This window comes from Coturnix japonica, chromosome 2 (genome assembly GCF_001577835.2).
Source record: "Coturnix japonica isolate 7356 chromosome 2, Coturnix japonica 2.1, whole genome shotgun sequence".
NCBI lineage: Eukaryota > Metazoa > Chordata > Aves > Galliformes > Phasianidae > Coturnix > Coturnix japonica.
In genome coordinates this window covers 55,896,497-55,915,534 of record NC_029517.1, presented here as the reverse complement: position 1 = coordinate 55,915,534, position 19,038 = coordinate 55,896,497, and the positions used below count along the sequence as shown (strand labels likewise).

Below are 19,038 nucleotides of genomic sequence, written 5' to 3'. Positions count from 1 at the left end.
TGGGGAATGGGAAGGTTTTTCTGGATCAGGAAGAATTATGTTGCCAGTGCAAGTGGTGAATGCATTCAGAGTCAGCCCAGTGTAGGAAATTTAGATTAAAGTTTGTTTATTCCATTGACCTATAAAGATTTACCCTTAGACTTTAGGTAGAATGTATGATGTTTTTTAGTGATCTTTAAGAAAAGACTTGCACCACAAGAGATGCTGGACCAAGCTTTGTGATTCTCATTTCATTCAGGCTTGGAAGTAAACTGTTTGTAGAATTTAAAGGCTCTGAAGAGGAGTATCAGCTTCAGACTATTATGTAGAAATCAGCAAACTACTTGTTAATTGCTGCATAATATAAGTGAGCAAGTATTATGAAGATTTGACATTATTTCTAAATTATTATTATTTTTTTTTTTCTTATCAATGCACATTAAGAGCACAGTCCTAACCACTATAACATTCACATTGGGAAAATTATTGTTTTCTATTTTTTTGAAAATATTTTTTCCAGTCCATCTCCTCAGTAGCTCCTCAGGTCTAGTCTAGTATGGAGAGGAAAAAAAAAAAAAAAAAAGCATGTTTAGCTTTAGCTTATGAAATGTTATTCATTGACAAAGTAATATTTTTAAAGAGCCTTAAATTACTTCAGAGCCCTTCTCCTAATTTTTCAAGCCTGAATTGGTATGAATAACCCTTTCTTTGTGCATTACAGAGTTTGTATATGGAACTTAAATGTGAGGCTTTTGAGATTTTCGCTCTACAATTTGTACATTTACACAAAGTAGTTCTTTAGAAAATATAGACAGGCCTTTTTTACTAAGATTTTATCCCCCTACATATACAAAAGTGATATTTTCATATATGAGATCAAAATTTTCCAATAAAATATCTCTTTCAGATGCATATTTGTGAATTTCAGATTGTATGAAATTTAAAAAGATTGCTTTGACTATGTCTATTAATAATTTTTTCTCACTTTTTTGATTTCTGTGAAGTAAAATAGATCTTTTTTTAAGGAAAGTAGAGGAAAGTAGAAATTGAGGCTAAAAAAGAAAAAGGGGGAAAAAAGCAAAAACATCAACCTTATCCAGCTTAGTGAAAAATCTCATACCATTTAAATAAGCTATCTTATGAATTCTTTATTCAGTACATTTGTTTTTGTATTTGCAAATTGTTTGTAGGTGTCTCCTTGGATTATTAGTGTTGGAAAAGAGCAACTATAAGCATACTTCAGCTATTCTGCTGGTAAATTTTTGCTTGTTTATTATATAGATTGTACCCATTTAATATTGTATGAATATCATATATTTGAGCTAGACAAGGGTGGTTACAAATGAAGAACAAAAAACCACAAATGTCTATTTTCATGTAAGGAAGGCAATAGTTATTTTCCAAATGCAAGGATACTATCTCTAATCTTAACCAATTTTTTAATGTACCGAGATGCTATTTATAATGACAGGGGGAAAAAAAAATAAAAATATTTTATACTTTGTACTGAGAGCAGATTTCTATTAAGAGAAGGCAGCAGTGTTTATATATGCAATGTTTATATGTATTTTTGGAGTCAGTCTTGATATTTCAATGGAAACTGCTTTGTGTACAGCACCTGAAAGCCAAATCAGAAATTTAATTATCAACATGCAGACTTTAGAAGCTACATGTATTCTCTAGAGGATTAGGTTTCTATAGTAAAATGTCCATACTGTTGTCAAAGGAAATTGGTTTCTTCATTGTCTTACTAAAGTTATTGACCTTTCTAAGTCAATAGAAAATGAACAAGAATCAGGCTGATCACTGTATTGATGATTATTATTTATACAGTAGAAAACAAAGCCAAATCTGAAAAACAAAATTTTCTAGAAGTTAATATAATGTCATCTTCTATTACTCCAAAGAAAAAAACACATCCCCACCAGACTTTACATTCATACTTAGAATGCTGTGGGATATGTTTCTTCTAAAATGTTTTCTCTCGTTACTCAAGACTTATTAAAATAAAACATTGTTCTGAACCTATTTTCCAGTTGCAAAATGTTTTGGAAAAAGATGAACAGTCAGCATATGACAGATGTTTGATGGAGTTTTGAAAGAAGCATCCATCCAAGAAAACAGAATAGTTTTCTTGCGTCTAAATTATCTCCAGCGTTAAGAGCTTTTTGTTGTATCTTTGCAATGTATCTTTATCTCTGTTCTCTCTTTTTAAAACTGCTTTCATTGGATCCTTGGAAAGTTTTAGAGATTTTATTTTTATTTTGTCCACCTTACCATTTTAAAATACATCTTTTCATGATGTTCATTACTCTTCACCTGTGGATGTTTTATTAAAGCAATAAATAAATATGGTCAGAAAACCAATGGGAAGTTCAGCCTGTAACCTTACATGTATATGTGGGTCCCTCATATCCTTACTTGATTTCTAGACTATCCTGTTTTTTATAGATCTGCCCAACTTATGCCATTTTTTGGGCGTATTCAGATTCTGTGTACATCTGAGAATCTAAATGGAAAAAGGAGAATAGAAAGTATTCCCATTGTATGTACTTTCTGTACACATCCTCTTTTCAAAACTAATCCACTGAGGTGACCTAGGAGAGAGGGAAATGTTTTGGGATGGTGTGTGTTTCAGCTGTCATTTCTCTTTAACATTGTGCAGAATGTGATTGCTTGTTCAAAATAGTTTCTGAGAGCACAATACATTCCTAATGTTGTTGGGAGTAGATCTTTTTAGTATGTATCCTAAAGAAGTATTGTGATACTGTGATTCTCTTTTCTTTCAGTAGTATTTTATAATGATTGATGAAAGATTCTGTGTAGGGAATAACAGAGGAAAAATATTTAGATTCACTTGATAATCTCAAATATTTGTGCGTTTTGTTTTGTTTTCCTCAAGTGATATATGGGAATAAATTAGTTTTGTCTGGAAAGAATAACAGTGGGAATTGGCATCAGAAAAATCACAAAATCACAGACTCTTATAGGCAAGACAAAAATAGAATTACCAATGCCTTACATTATTTTTTGCATGCAATGATATTCCAAGAAAATATACGTATTTTTAAGAGTTTTCATACTATGGGCAATTTTATCCTTCTCTTGCAAAAGCAGAGCAGGTTAGATAGCCTACAGTCATAAATCTGTCTGTTGAGATCATTTTTAGGATGTCACATGGTTTAGTTATCTCTACACAACACTGAAGTTTACGTGTTCCGTTTCAAGTGAAGATCTGTGTTTTTGCTTTGAATTTTCAATTTAGATGTGCTTGGAACCAAACAAAATATTTGCATATGTGGGAAACAAAACTTCAAAGGTTTATAAAAGTTCTAAGAGATGTTTGTGCTTATTCTATGGATCTGGTGGTAGGAAATGTTGCTGTGCAATTACACTGAATAACACCTACAGAAGCATGTTAGAGTTCTTAAAATACTTTTATACCCTGAAAGGAACTGGCAAGTATCCTTGAGTCACATACATTTGTAAACTCATGAAAAGTAGGTTGTGTTTTGTCCTGGTAGTGTGAAGTTGTAGTTTTTGTTGTTGTTGTTGTTTTCATACATTCATATACTATAAATCATTCAAATGTCGAACCTCAATACTAAATAGGCAAACACAACTGTACTCCTATAGTTCTAGGTGATTGTGTACCTCAAAACTATTCTGTCCTCCAGAGATCCCTCAGCATCACCAGCAGTCCTCAGAAGGAGTCGCTGCCTCCATTACCCTTGTATTATCAACTGCAGTCTCATACAGGCCGAATGAGGCATGGCAGCAGGGCTCTTGTTAGTCTGCTCCAAAATCCAGTTTATAGAATTTAGACACACTTCGGTAAGAAATACTTAGTTATCCAGTGACTGCTAATCAAACTTAACAGAAACAAAAAAAAAAACATAACAAACACTTAAGATAAAATTTAAGTACTGGCATTTCTCTGTATCACTGAAAGTAGATCATACAACTAAAGGCATTTATAATTTACATAGATTAAATAAAAACTTTCCTAGTTAATGTTGCTGCACAAACCTTATATCAGGTATCTGTTTCTTTTTCATTACGTTTGCTTAAAGTCCATGCTGTAAAGGTGGCAGTCAGGATTTTGCTCGCCTCAAACCTCCATTTTCACTTGATCAAAAGCTTTTCACAGAGAAGTTAGCAAGTGCTCTTGGTGGCATTTCGCATTTTGTTGTAGGATGACTTCCGTTACTTTTGTTTTACACATTCTGTAGCAACATGCACTTTGGAATTGTGTCTGATACAAAGAAAGCTGTAGAGTAACTGAGAAAGTACTACATTGAGACTAGACATATAACAGACTGAGGTGAACTATTTATGTTTTTGTTTTTTTTTTTCTATTTAAACGTAACATGTTTTCTAGTGCTGGACGCTTCAGACCTGGGTGAGGCCTGATGATGGCAGAAGGGGACAATCACCTCCCTCTCCCTGCTGGCCATCCCTCTTTTGACACAGCCCAGGATACTGTTGACCTTCTGGCTGCAAGAGTGTACTGCTGGTTCATGCCCAGCTTTTTGTCCGGCAGGGCCCCCCAAGTCCTTTTCCACAGGGCTGCTCTCATTGAGTTCTCCCAGTCTGTTCTCATGTCAAGACCCAAGTGCAGCATCATGGACTTCGCTTTGTTGAACCTTGTTTGATTTGCATGGCTTAACTTCCCAAGCTTGTCCAGGTCCATTTACATGGCATCCCTTCCTTCTGTGTCATAACAGGAAGTGCCCAAGTCCCAGAGAATTTCAGGTTTGCTGATTTCTATGTGGAATGCAAATTCTAGGCTGGGGGTTGTGGAATACTTTCACTGGATCTGCTACTTTTACTGTATAGAAACGTTTTTGTCAGGCTGGAGCTTGTTCCCAGTATTAAGCTAATTTTGTTTGCTGTGTTTTCATGCTGAGTAAACACTGCTGAAAAGAGAGTTAAGTGGCTTATCAGTTAATTTATTTTCCCTACTTCTTGAACTTTACAGATTATATATAATGGCATAAGTATTTAGCAAATGCTGATTGCATCTAAACCTCAGTGCTGTGTTTTTTTAAAGCTGCTACACACATTCTTAGTAAGTAGATTATCTGAAATGTTTTCTATATGTACGTACTTTTTTCTGTGTTAGATGTTCTTTCTCCCCAGCCAGTGTGGGGAAAAGCTGTAGCACTAAAAGCATGATTTCTTCTTGCTCTTGCGCATACAGTCTATTTGCTCAGTTGGATTCCAGCTATGTATAGAAAGAACAGCACGCTAGGGAATGCATGCACCTAACAGAGACCTTAAAGTTTCCATCCTTGAACTTTGATAATGGCAGATGATCTTAATGATCTGCTGCTGCTGCATCTCAGGAAAGAATTAGTGAAAAGAAGGAAAAAAAAAAAAAAAAAAAAAAAGACATTTATGCATAATTGATAATACCTCTCTTACTGTTTTAAAATGCTGTTTCTGTATTGTACTTGCTTGACATAGAAGACAGTGCTGAACTTTGCTGCTTTCCTTAATCTGCCATAAGCTTTTTTGTTGACACAGTTGGAGTATGAGTTAACAGCTTGTTCAGATCAGAAATGTGTTGCAGTTTACAAAGATTAGCTCCATGTGTTATGCACAGTCCGCAAAGCTTTGGGCTGTTCTTTCTGTAAGCCTGCTGCAATTATTGGAGACACACAAGGGATGACACCACCAGGAGCTCAAGTAAAGGCTTTTATCACTCACTCTTCTCCCATATTTGGTCAGATGGTGTACTACATTAGATTTCATTTTGTTTTAATAGCAAGTGTTAAATGAATAATAGTGTTTCATCCTGGTAACAATAAATGCAATGCAATGACAGATGTGACTCTAAATATATTTTAAATAAACATTCTAGAAGTGCATTTTCAGCACTTTAATTTGATTCCCCAAATTTGTATCCTAAAAGTTCCCTCTCATCAGTCACTATCAGGCCTGATATAAATATAATTAGCCTTTCCTTAGCAAGTACAGAAAGTATTTCTGTTAATCAGTATACATTTTTTAAATTTTACTTATTTATTTAATTTAACTATGCCCACATTTTGTGAATGTTTCAGGCTTCCAGAGGATCATAGGGTCATCCTGTTACCAAAAATGATTATTATGCATTGTGTAATTGGATGTGTAATTCTATACTGTAATTTTCTACAGAACAATTGTGAAAATATTAATAGCAACAGTAAGCAGATGGCTAGTTGATTCATTAAGGATTATCCAAAAGCTGTATCAGTACAAAGGACATCTGTAGAAAAACAGAGCACTCAAAAGTTTCTAAGGAATACTACATATTGATGAGTTGAAATAAAGTGATTGATTTCTGAAATCACTTAATGATCTTTTTATTTCTGGATTAAAAAATAAATATACGGTTGTTGAAGCTCAGTCGTATCTGTAATTGAAATGAAGGCTTTTAATTATAATAATATCAATATTTTTAGAGTATGGAGAAAGGAAGTAGGATGAGGAAGGCAAGCTTGAGAACTGAGAGCAATAAGCAATATTATTAGTACTACAGTATTATAGTATTAATATATACTATTGGATTAATATAACAAATAACTTTATTATATTTGATGTTAGAAGTTGTGGAGCATATTTTCATCTTAGAGAGAACAGATAAATCCTAGACTTCAGCCTAGAAAACCCACAGGAATTACCCTTATGTTCATAAACAAATACGCATTCATGTCTAGTGCTCTCACTCTGAGTAGCAAAAGACTCCTGCTCTTGATTTAAATGAGTGTAGTTCCAGTAACTGTTGTTTTATTTTGCTACAGTATAAAACCATAACAACTTTTTTTTTTTTCTCTCTCTCTCTTTTTATAGACTTCTTTCCAGTGCTAAATAACTTGTTAATAAATTGGTTTTCAAAATCCCCTTGTTGTACGTTGTACTGAACTAGAAAAGCGAGTGCAGGATACTTAAAGATGTTTAAAAACCTTCAATGTTCAGGCCCTTCTAATGCACAACATTCTTTGGAATATAGACAGCATCAGGCATCTAGATAACTGACTGAGGCAGAGGCCTGTGACCCTCACCTGGGGCCATTTGCTTTTGCCTTCTCCTTACCTTAAGCCAGAGAGCAGCTGTTAGGCAGCTTGCTGTCACTGCTGGTCTCTTGCCCTAATGGTGTTGTGGGGACATAAAAGTTGGCAGAGGTTCATCTGTGCTTCTCTTCTACAGAGAATTAGAGTGGGCAGATGTAGCTCAGACCTCATTTCACCTAATCCATGTTTTAAAGTAGGTTTTACCCCATGATGCTTGACATGTCTCATTTTTCAACTTAGAAGATGGTGATAATGTCTATTTTCATTCAGAGTAGGTTTTTCTTTAAAATAGCATTTTTAATGCATTTTCACCCATGCAGTGCAGGGGCTGTCTCCTAGCAATGTGTAAGGAGTGGGCATGCAGAGGACAATGGGGGGACTTCCTGTAGTTTCCCATCACTACCTACTGCTCTGGACTGACAGGAATGTAGGAGCTAGTGGTGGTCATTTAGAAGCAAGTGCTTAATGGTTACTGGTGCTGATGAGAGGTCTGAGAATAACACAGACCTCTTTTAGAAAGCAGGTTGTTCATATTTCACTTTTTTAGTCGTGATGAGATTTCCATACTTCATGAAAAAAACAAAAAAAAAAAACAAAAAAAACCTGACTTTAGTGCAGTGACTTCTCTAACATACGTTAGGCCTGAAATGACTGTTTAAACTTTAATTTTCTAAAATGCTATCTGGCTTCTTGTAGGTGGGGCTTGCTGTAAATTGCTATAAATAGATGCTTCCTTGTGCTACTGTTATAGGAATAGTTCCAGCACATTTGATTTGTGCTAGATCTGCAATTATTAATAACTCTACTGAATGGCTGTTATGGCTTGCAATACATAATATCTTGGCTTTAGCTGGCACAGAGCAGATTTTTTTTTTTCTTTTTTTTTTTTTTAATTCATAGTGTTTGGTATGATGCTATGTTTTGCCTTTGGGGAAAAACAATATTGATAACATCCCAGTGCGTTAGCTGTTGCTGAGCAATGCTATACAAAGTCAAGGACATTGCAGTTTTTCACCTCCTCAGATTGTCCTGCTGGTGAGGAATTGAGGAGGAGCTGGGAGGGGACAGAACCAGAAAATCTGACCTAAAGTGGCCAAAGGGAGGGGTGTAGGATGACGGACTGGACATAAGTTGGTGGGTGATGATACACAAACAATTGTACGCTCGTTTTGTAAATATAAGAGGTCTGCTCTTAAAGTAATGTCTCCTGAAATGTTTCTGAGAAATCTCTATCAAAGTGACAGATTAAAACTGTGTGTCTTTTTTTCTTCACTTCCTAAACACCATCATGCATTTCTAATGTAATATTTTTGTAATTTCTAAATATGAGTATTACTATTAAATTCCTGGAATTACACAATTATTGAGACTGCGCAGACTCCATAAAGGACACACAGATTTTATTTAAGCAACACTGATGAGTATTAAGTTCTCATGCACACCCTTTGCATGCAAGTGAAGGGTTCTTCTGAGATTATCGTATTAACAGAGATTTCTTGTGCATTAAAAGGTAAACAGACTCCTAAAAAGATACATATGCACGTAACAGTGCAAGTATTCAGTAAAGAATGGCAGATTCAGTACTTCATCCAAAGCTATTGACAACAAACAGTAAGATTATGTAAGAAAATAATAGTTCTAAATTAACCCTGATGACTGAAAAGATTAATTGTATGAGATCTGCTCTGAAGGTAATGTTTCCTGTTTCATTATCTTTGCCTGTGACATCAGAGGTGGATGTTGGTGGTATGGCAGCAGAGGCTAAACCTTCCCACCAACATTCCATTCCATTTTGTTGTCGTGTGTCAGATGGCAGCATAGGAGCATTCTGACGGAATGATGTCTGTAGAAATGTGTATAAAGCAAATATCATTGGAACACCTTCATGTGGAAAAAATTGCACCCACTGACACTCACTGATACTTGTTGAATGTTTATGGAGATCAAAGAGTGGATGTGAGCGTACTTGAGGGGTGGGTAGTTTGTTTCAGCACTGGTGGCAGTGACATGAAAGACAAGCCACAATCTGGATTGGTTTCACCATGAAATGAAAAACTTTTCAATTTGTTCATCCACACGTTCTGATTGATTATGAACAGGGAGCTGAATATCGACTTCAGTGCATTGGAAACAATGGTGACAGTGTTGGAATACTGTAGAGTTTGCACCAGGTGGATCCCAGAACTGCTGACTCAGGAAGAGAATGAACACAATCTGAAAGTTTGTCTGAACCTGTTGAAGCAATACAATGCTGAAGATGACAGTTTCCTGAATTCCATACTTACTGGTGAATTGGTGTCTCCACTATGTGCTAGTGTCAAAACTGCAGTCCATGGAACTGCATCATGTGATCTCCCCATTGAAAGAAAAGTTCAAGATATAGTCCTCAGTGGGTAAAGTGATCTGCACAGTCTTTTGTGATAGAAAACAGTTGATTCTTCTGAATTTCCTGCAATGCAGACAAACAAATTCTGATCACTACTTTGAGATGCTGACTAATCTGAAAGATAAACTTTTGGAGATGGGCCAGAGTAGAAGACAAGCTTTCTCCTGCAGCACAATAACATAAGGCCCCATAGCAGTATGAAGACCATGGAGCACATACCTACCTTGGTTGGACTGTCCTACCACACCCATTGTCTTCTGACTTCCATCTCTTTGGGCCAGTGAGTGACAGACTGTACAGGAAGCATTTTCCTTGCAACAATGCTGTTGTAGCATCTTTGAAACTGTGGGTTATCTTTGCTGGTGGAAATTTTTGCAAGAGTAGTATGCAGGCTCTTGTTCATTGCTACTGAAAATGTAGAATGGTGATGACTATGTTGAAAAATAGTGTTTTGCAGTTGAAGATTTTTTCTATTTCTTAAATAGCATTGATGTACTTTTTGTATCGATTATAGTTTCCATGGAAATAAATGAGTCATTACTTTTGCAGCGACGTACTTATAGTAGATTATTATCACTACTATTATTATTTTCCTTTTATTTATAAATAGTTCTTATCTAAATCCGTAGTTTCTACTTCGTTGGTGTTTTTTCAGGTTGTCTCCTCCATCTCACTAGGAGGGTGCAGAGAGCAATTGACTGTGGTGCTAAACTTCCTGCTGGGTTAAACCCTAATGCTTGCTGATACTGATACCTTTAGGAAATGTTAAGTAATGCAGTAACTGTTGTGTAGCTCAGAAAGTGAAAGTTTCATACAGCTGCCTTTGTTTTTCAATTGCATTTTCACCAATGGAAATTTCCAGCTTTGAGATTAGAAAAAAATAAAAATAGAGAGCTTGTTCAAGGAAGTTTAATTTCATAATAACAAGGCAACATATTTAGACTTTTAAATTAACAAAAGAAAAAGTAAGTGACAATAACATGGTGGTAGGCACAAACCCTGTCCAATCCTTGACTGCAGTGGACCACTATAAAAGGAATGAGAATTTAATTCACTATTGAAATATTCATGGCTCATGCTGTGGTAAATGGCTAGAAAATTGAGCTGGTGCAAAAGCAATGGATTTGGGTTTGAGTTTTTGTTTGTTTTTTTGTTGCTCTGTTTGTTTGTTTGTTTTATTTTTGTTTTTATTTTTCTTTTTTGTGTGTTCATGTTTGTTATCTGTTGTTGTTTTTTTTTCTTGTTAAAGATTTTTACTGTATTCTTGTGAAGCGATTTCACACTCATAGATTATTAGTGGCTTTTATGATGAGAAAGTTTAAAGGTTAATATCACATGCCTTTTACTTCACCTGAAAGACATTTTTAGTATAATACCCTCTCCCTCAGTTCCTTGAAATCTGACTTTTCTTTTTGTTTGCTTGCAGATAAGGAGGCAGTAGGTTTGATTTGGCAAGTTGTTTCGAAAAGGAGTGGAGAAGTGCCCTGTAACCACTGAACAGTAAGTGCCTGTTTTACCTGCTATTTTAGCTGCAGATGTAAGTAGAAAACGTAAATGGATTGGTATGAAACTTTTATAATACTAAGAAGAATATAAATATGATGCTGTCATTTCATTCTCTGCGTCTTGCACGCATATAAGTCTAGCTATTTTGAAACTGAAATACATTTTAAAAAGGCCAGCAGATCTGTTTGATTGTATTTAGGAATTGGATTGCACGCAGCATTGAAATATACAGATATAATATTATTGAAAGCTGAAAGTGAGAAGTAAGTGAAGTGGCATTCCGTTAAATTCATTTAGATACTAAGTAGTTTTAAATATTCAGTATAGAAAGTCTCTAAAATTAGAGGTAGCAGTTTGATTGTGCACATACAACTCTGCCTTTGGAAACTAGGAACTAATTGAATAAAGATATGCCTGTCATCTGTACTTGCATGCTACCAAAAATGCCACTCTGTTTTGTACTGTAAATGACTGTCAGCTTTATTTGCAGAGTGCTTCTCTGTTAATTTAAGTGTTTTTTGCATCATGTCAGATTTTTCAAAGTACAGGTGTTAACTGCTTTCTGTTTCTTCCCAGGAGAAAATATCTCCAAAAGAAAGCAACATATAATAGTGGGTCTTACTGGGTAGACCTAGTATTGTGTTGTGGAAAATTAAACTAGAGCACTAATAGGTGTGAAGCTTGAACTCGTAAATGTTTAGACATATTTGCATCTGTATTAAGCACTTAAGCTGTTACTGGAGAACAGTCACATTAAAAAAAAAATAAATCATTAAATGCTGCACCAAGAATACTGTATTTCTAAAGCTGTTGCTACTTCAGCAAATTAGTTTAAAAACTGATTTTATGATTTTTCTTAGTATTGAAAGTATGAAAACATCTGAGACAGAAGGTCATAATGATAAGTTGTAGGAGATATACTAGCTTAGGAATTACGGACATTGTCTTAATACATTGTAATGCCATTTGTTTATATGTGTGTGCAGAAGAGGAGAATACACTAAGATGTCCCTGACTCTGGGATAAACAGAAGGCTTGGAATGCTGTTTTTGTCTTTTATTGGAGTAGCTAGTGGGTGTGCTTTTGGAGTGCTTTTTTTTTTTTTTGTGAGGATGTAACCAGGATGCAGATTAGAATGAGACAAACCAATCTGCTACTTATTGCTGCCAGATGAACACCTCCCAGCTGTTTTCCTCTTTCCTTTGAGGTACCAATTCTGATACTTATTCACACCCTTGGGAAAACAACCCAGCACAATAACCGGAGAGAAACTAACCCAGCCAGAAAGCTGAAGGGTTTATTGTCCACTAAGTGGGCTAGATTGAAGTGAGATGACAGGGAATTAGAAAGCCAGGGGAAGTGGACTGCATATTTCAATAGCCGTTGGAGCTGTGTTGGAGGAAATCATCTGTCTTGCCTACCCACAACCTTCCTCCATCTGTTCAGCTTAGAATCAATACCTCTTTTTCGGAGGGACTGTACACCTCCTGCCTGCCATCTCATTGGGCTTTGGGTGGAAGCAAATGTGAACTGCTGAATAATTAATATTGCCTTGATAGAAAGCAAGGAAGGAACAGAGGAAGTGAGGGAATTGACACATCACACAAATTACATAGGTTGTAGGTTGATAATGGATGATTGTATTTTTAGAATAAATGCTACATATTTTATGAGTAACTAACAGTATAGGCCATCTCCTGTGGGTAGTAGTTATACTGATTGAGATGTTACCTGAAAACAAAATGCCATGTGAATATCATTGCACTGAAGTTTTAAAAATCAGTGACAAGGCTTTTTTCGTAGACAGTAGTCATTGAAATGTAAGAATGATAGAAATAAAAACAAAGCTTTTAATAAAATACTGGAAAGAATAGGAAATAATATATGACTTCTAAAATGTTCCAACTAGGTTTTTAGATTAAGATTACTGATGACCTTATTCTTAGAAGCAGAGTTACTGATCTTAGTTTAGCAGTACAAATCCTGTCTAGTCCAGCTGGATAAGAAGACTTGCTTCCTAATGATTTTTCTACATTTGACACTACATCATTCTATTATTAAAGATTTTAAGAGAAGAGATGGAAAAGAATCCCCATGTTGTTGGTCTCTAGAATGTTTTCTCCTTGATTTTCAGAGGGAATCTTTTTTTCAGAACAGAAACAGAACACATGTGAATGTGCTTGTGTCAGAAGTAAAGCAAGTTTACTTTGACACTGACTGTTTTAGGGCAGTGTCTATGAGAAAGTTTGTGATTTCTGATAGTGTTAAATCAGTGGGAGGAAAAAAAAAGAAAATATGAGAAAAGAGAGAAAAGATAAACGCTTTGTTCTGATGGTCTGTGTATGTGTGTAGAGTGGGAGTACATTGGCACCACTACTACATAACTCACTCTGTTTATTTAAGAACTGTTGCTACTCTGTGTAGTTTCTGATCAATATTATTTTGGCATGAATATTTTTGATACATTAGATTTTCTGTACGCATGTAGAAATGGAGTTACAACTGTCTTGTAAAATGTTTGCTTTCTATCATTTATTTTGTTGCGTGACAAAGAATCCATGCCTTGTGAGCTCAATCTTAACATTGCTGTGTCAAGTCAGGTCCTCTGGAGTCCTATATTCTCTCTCCTTCATGAAAGTGCATTAAAAATTAAATAAGAAAACGTGTTGTCTGTGGTGCATGTTGTTTTCATAATATTGTTAGTTAAAGCAGATATAGCAGATGTCATGGATTTGCATCTCTCTATGACTTCCTTATTCTCAGTTATTGGATATCACTTTGCCTATGAATTTTTTTTTATTTTTTTCTTTCATCACTGCTGTCAGTAGGAGACAGATATTCACTAGCAGGTGGATTTTATAAACGCAAATATATAGATATGATCTAGTTATATAAAAATGATATGATTTTGATTAAATTCAGCCCACATAACCCCACAGGGTTGAAAATAATAATAATTAAAAAAAAAACTTACAAGGTTTTCAAGGTTTCTCTATTTATCTGTGTAATATTTCTTTAGCAAAGTTATAAATTGACAGAATTGGAAAACTATTGGATTAGTTCTCTTTCACGTATGTATGACAAAAAGCTAAAAGGTGAAAACCAAGTAGAACATATGCTGTAAAAAAGTGTGTCTAGACAACATGACAGATTAATATTATTGAGATGGATCAGTACTTTGCATGTGTTTTTATTGAATAGCTAAAGTGAATGAATTTGTGCTTTTGATAGGATATTCAGATAGTGTATTCAAGTGATTTACTACCCACGTGTACGTTTAGTTCATGTATATCTCCATCATTTAACTGAGAAGTTCTAAAAGAATGTTTATGCACCAAATGCCTTCATTCATGCATTAAAATTCTTGTATCCTCATAGTAGGACAGATTTCTCATGCATTTGTTTAAATGCATGCTGAAATAAACAGTATTGTACTCTGCCATGTAATAATGAATTGATACGTTCTTGACCTTTTTGACATAGGCAGATGTGAGTGACTGGCAACATCTTTGGTATAGTGTAGGTGCATTTAAACAAGTTTTGATAAATGGAGCTTATGTGTATCACTGCAGTGTATTGCTCTGAGCATGGTATGGATTTCCAGTTTCCTGGGTATGCTATGCAGCCCAAGATGACAGAGCACAAGCGCTGCTGTTCACAAGTAGTAAGTGCTCTGATATGTATTCTGCATTTACAGACAGAAGAACTCATGGAAATGTGAACATCAAGGAAACAGATAACTGATTAACATTTTGAGTTCCTATTCTTTATTTTCCCCTCTTTTTATTAGTCAATTCAACCAGTTCTTGTAAGTTTTGACAGTAAGTGGAAATTTGGATTTTGAATGATTAGACCTCAGAATAACCAAGTGAGACATATTTTACTAAGTGAAAGCTTGGATATGTACTACCAAACACAATTAATGTATGAAAACATATGCAGAAGCTAACGCTGCAGATTGATGAATAAATCTTATTTAAATCCTTTTCCCAAATGGGATCCAAGAGTAATGTTTAAAATGTAATCTGATACTGAAATCCTTTTTATTATTTCATCTCCATTGATTTAATTAGCTGTGCCAAAGAATATTTGTATTCATAAAAGGTTGTAGAAAGTTTTAGGTAAATTGTTATGAAGGCTAATGTAATGCTTACATTATACATTTGTAAGATAAAACTTAAAACTTAACATTTTCTAAACTATGTGGCTTATAATAGTAGGCTCTCTAGAAAGAAGAAATATATTAGAATTTTAGGAAAAGTCAAACAATTGATTGTCAGGTTTTGCTCTCTGTTTTTAAGTAAAATGCTATAAAATACATAGGTAGCTCTGAAAGTAATGCCTCCACATTTTTTCCATGGAAGCTATGACAGGTGAGAAAAGCACAGAAGTGTTATCTGATACAGAGAATTCTATGCTTTAAAGCACTATGTTTCAAAACAATCACCACCACTAGGTATGCATTTTCAGCAGCGATAAGCAAGAACCTACATGTTACAGTCATAAAAATCTCCGCCAGGAGAGACAAATCCACTGCTGCTGCCACCAGTGCTGAAACACACTACCCACCCCTCAAGTACGCTCGCATCCACTCTTTGATCTCAATAAGCATTCAGCAAGTATCAGTGAGTGTCAGTGGGTGCAGCTTTTTCCACATGAATGCGTCCAGCGATGCACCTTTGCTTCATACACATTTCCAAGTCAGACATCATTCTGTCAGAATGCCCCTATGCTGTCATCTGTCACATGACAACAAAATTGAATGGAATGGAATGGAATGGAATGGAATGGAATGGAATGGAATGTTGGTGGGAAGGTTCAGCCTCTGCTGCCATACCACCTACATCCACCTCTGATGTCACAGGCAAACATAATGAAACAGGAAACATTACCTTCAGAGCAGATCTCATACAATTAATCTTTTCAGTCATCAGGGTTAATTTAGAACTATTATTTTCTTACATAATCTTACTGTTTGTTGTCAATAGCTTTGGATGAAGCACTGAATCTGCCATTCTTTACTGAATACTTGCACTGTTACGTGCATATGTATGTTTTTAGGAGTCTGTTTACCTTTTAATGCACAAGAAATCTCTGTTAATACAATAATCTCAAAAGAACCCTTCACTTGCATGCAAAGGGTGTGCATGAGAACTTAAAACTAGTCGCTGTTGCTTAAATACAATGTGTGTGTCTTTCACAGAGTCTGCTTAGTTTCAATAATTGTGTAATTCCAGGAATTTAATAGTAATACTCATATTTAGAAATTACAAAAATATTACATTAGAAATGCATGATGATGTTTAGGAAGTGAAGAAAATAAAGAAATCTGGCAGTGAGCTGCCAGTTATATTTAACTGCTATTTCTTTAGGTTACAGTGAGTTTTGGGATGGAGCACCCTTGCTGAACTAGCTTTCATTCCATTAGCCATTTTATTGGGTGTTAAAGATGCTCATAGCAAGCCTCTGTGTTTAATCTCATATTTGATGAGTTACTTCAGGCTATTGTACTGTTTTCTCCATAGACCTTGAAGTTGCCTTGAAGCTGTTATGTCTACACCAGTTCATGATTATGAACTTTTATTATGTTTTTAAGCTTCTCTAATCACTGTTATTTACATTTTCATACTGCTTTTCTGTCCTGAAGTTTGTGGTGGTTTGTTTGATATCTGTGCACTTTGAATTCTCAAAAGTTGATGATGAAGGTTTTCTAGTTGTATTGCTTACTGTGTAAACTTTTTCTAGTAATTATAATTCCACGTTAGAATATGTAGAGCTGCAAGTATTTCACTCAGTAATTTTTTTTAAAAAGTCTAGGTAAGCAGTGAGGAAACACAGAACACTGAAATGCAAGACTACAGTGCAGCCTGTAAAGAGCTTGAATCTCACTTTGATGGGCTGGTGTGTGTTTGTTTCTCTTGACTATTTTCACAGTGAATATTCCAGGTCTCATTATACATATTTGGAAGCTGATATTCTTGTAAATTCGTCTTTTCATTGTTATTTTCTTCATTTTCCTCTTTACTAACTTTGTTGAATGAGTATTTTCATAAATAGGATTAGGTTTATTAAAACTTGTTCACCACCCTTCTCAGGTTCTTAATGTGTTACCTCAGTCTGCCACTTTTCACCCTGTTTGAATAGTGTACTTTGGAAACAGTGTGGTTGTATGCAATGTCATGTAAGGATCAAAAGGAGACTGAGATATAAGATTTTTCTCAGAAACTGATTTATTTTTATTTTTTCCTATGAAATGCATTCCTTCTTGAAGTGAGAGCATAGCTTTTCTGAATTTTCAGCCAACTGTGGTGCTCTTTTAATGATGCTGGATGATTATTAAATTGCATGCTAAACTCTCATTCTGCTCACTTTCAGAAACAAAGCTGAGCTCTGTAGTGCATGTAAGTTGTAGTTTGAGTTGTCCACTGGATGCAAAGAATTCAATATAAAACATTTATTTGTTTTAAACTTAAAACTTTTAAGCAAACTGTGAGTGAGTCCTTGAAGACTTTGAACCCTCATTAGAAATCCTAATATCAAATGCCATGACTCAGGTTGTTCTATTGTTGTTGTTTTTATTATTATTATTATTATTATTATTGTTATTAACATGGTAATGGAAGGAAAACATTTAAAAATTGAATGCTACATTCTTTAATTTACATTGTACCTTTTAATATGTGATATTATTTGTCCACAGTAGGTCGTCTTCCAGGTTCCCCATTAAAATGTCTGTGACCTGATCTTTAAAAAAGTTAAGTTTTAAGCTTAGTCTTAAGCAAACAATCCCATTAGCTTCAATGAGCTTTTCATTAATGGGTTTAAATTTAAGTAGGTCTTTTTTTGTTTGCACAATCAGAACTTAAGATGTGATCCTAATGATTAACCTTATTTTGCATCCCCCTTCTGTTCCTGAGGATTTGCTGGTGTTATGGTTTTGACATTCAGTCTCAAATAAGAAAAAAAAAAAAAAAAAAAAAAGATAAGAAGTCTCCCTTCTTATCTGTTCCTGGAAAGTAATTGGGCAAGAATGGAAGTTAAAATTTTCATAACAATGTAGAAAAGTTGTGTTTACTAAAACTATAACAATTTAGTAGAACTAGTGTATTTAACACAGAGATTTGAAGAATATTACAAACTAACTAGTACATGAAAATTGTCTGCTGTTTAAAAGATTAATTTATCTTCAGACCTGAAAAAATGATGAATTTATGTTAAATTGCATTCAACACCTCAGACATTTCTGTAAGACTTCTAAAAGGTCATTCTGAGATATTATCCAGTTTGGATTTCACCTGAATTTAGAACATCACTTCTCTCTGAATTTGCAATAAAGCAAGTTAGAAAACTTAAGAATATTCTAGAATATTGAATATTCTGGTAATGTCAGTGTCTGACATGATTATGCTATATTGTATATTATGTATGCCACCGTACAGAAGTTGTGTCTTATAAAGTACAAATGACTGGATTTTCTTGTTGATGCCACATGTAGAAATCTAATTACGTGGGTTTGGGAAATTCTTCAACATAAGAAATTTCTTTAAGAAAGTCAGCAAAAATTCTTCTTCTATTCAACCTCGGCCATAGGGTAGAAACTTCAAGTAAGTGTTTAGTGCTTGTGTTCATTTTTGTTACATAGTAGCAGTAAAAATACTTATTCTATAAACATAGTTATGATTTCTATCAGGATAGAAGACTATTTTAAATCTAACATTAAGATTTTCATTTACTCATCCATCGAGGCAGCCTTCTGGAAGAAGTGTTCTTCTAATTAATTGAAACTTTTCTTGCCAAGATAATCACAGTAGTTAACAATGATATTTCTGTATTTTCAACAGCGATCATGCATAGAAATCTCCAATACCAAGTTATAGTAATTTTCTTCTTACGTTGTTGTTGATGTTGTTATTACCTTTAAGCAGACTTTTCCTATGTATGTATCCACAAGCATTTTTATCTGTATCCCTTTAATTCATCCATCTGGGAAAAGCTGCATTTGTAATTTCAGTGATTGCTTTGTCTATCAGTTCTGATGTTTGAATACTTTGCAAAATGAGTTGCTGAGTTATACTGCTTGCATTCAAGAGATAATGTATTTTACTGTAG

The 19,038-nt window shown here is 34.7% G+C and overlaps 1 protein-coding gene across 7 annotated transcripts in view; it reads left to right on the top strand.

Moving 5' to 3' along the window:
• CDH18 (cadherin 18) overlaps positions 1-19,038 on the top strand; it is a 450,693-nt gene that overhangs the window by 266,195 nt on the left and 165,460 nt on the right. For all 7 annotated transcript variants that reach the window (XM_032442471.1, XM_032442473.1, XM_015854439.2 and 4 more), the window contains one exon: positions 10,850-10,923. The gene's annotated coding sequence lies outside the window, so the exon portion shown is untranslated. The remainder of the gene's footprint in view (positions 1-10,849; positions 10,924-19,038) is intronic.